At 29.4% G+C, this 1,112-nt stretch overlaps 1 non-coding gene across 1 annotated transcript; it reads right to left on the bottom strand.

Annotated features, from left to right (window-relative positions):
- Positions 1-572: 572 nt before the first annotated feature.
- Positions 573-657, bottom strand: TRNAM-CAU (transfer RNA methionine (anticodon CAU)). Its single transcript is given in 2 exon segments — positions 573-608; positions 620-657. It is a non-coding gene; the product is annotated as a tRNA-Met (tRNA).
- Positions 658-1,112: the final 455 nt, after the last annotated feature.

Below are 1,112 nucleotides of genomic sequence, written 5' to 3'. Positions count from 1 at the left end.
TGATTTACTTTGATTTTTAAATTTTGATTCTTATATAGTTGTGAAGAATGTCAGCAATTAAGAAACAATAAATAACCTCACAGATGACTTAAAAACAACTCCAACGCAACGACAATTAATATAGATTTGTTTGGTTTGATTAGATATAAGGCCTCAATATTGACTTTCTTTTAAATTAATTAACGAGTTTTTTGATAACTTCGATCATAGATCCATCTAAAATAATCTTTATGATTACCAATAATTGAATTTTTGACAATCGTCTCTATGTTTTAATTATTCTTTCTTTCTCCACTCTCTAATTTTCTGAGAGGGTATTCAAAGATAAGAGTAAAACTCAACCAAATAACTTTAAAAAGGTCGAATAAGTGAATATTATTGAATAAATAAAATAAATACACGTAAAAGAAAAAAGAAATTCTCTCATTATTTGAGAAACCATATAAAAGCAAAGAAAATAAATTTTTTGAACATGTCTTAAAACTTCGTTTCTTCGATGCACTCATTCGATTTGATTTTTCGATATTTATGTCTACCTTTCTAGGTTGTACGATCAAAAAAAAAGAAAGATATGGGGTGAGAGAGGCTCGAACTCTCGACCTCAGGATCACTCTTTGGCTATGAGACCTACGCGCTAGCCAACTGCGCCACCACCCCATTGTTGTTTTATCGCTCAAAATATAAGTATTATCAATTGCTACATTTTGTGGTATGCATCATATTGGGTTAATTAATATTTATACACAAAGTACTACTTTTTGGTGTTTATGCTCAAGGAAAGAAGGATGTGTATTTTGGTGAGTGAAGATATAACAACATTTAAAAATTGTCTAAACTCAATGTTTATATCAAGATAGACTGTTTATTTTATGCATTTGAATACTCTTTTAAATAGAGTAACACTCTCAAATCAAAAATAACGTGTAGAGGAGATTGTTTTACCACTGATAATGTGTTGTTGGGATTTGGTCTCCAGGTCATGGGGTAAACTATGTATTATTTCCCTTAATTATGAATTTTAATGGATGATACCAATGCATATGAAAACATGTATCATGCATGTACTTAATAAATTGATATAAATATCAGATGCGTTTAAGATTCTATCGATA

The sequence above is a fragment of the Solanum tuberosum genome, unplaced genomic scaffold, assembly GCF_000226075.1.
Source record: "Solanum tuberosum cultivar DM 1-3 516 R44 unplaced genomic scaffold, SolTub_3.0 scf00155, whole genome shotgun sequence".
NCBI classification, from domain to species: Eukaryota; Viridiplantae; Streptophyta; class Magnoliopsida; order Solanales; family Solanaceae; genus Solanum; species Solanum tuberosum.
This window is presented reverse-complemented; position numbering and strand designations above follow the sequence as displayed.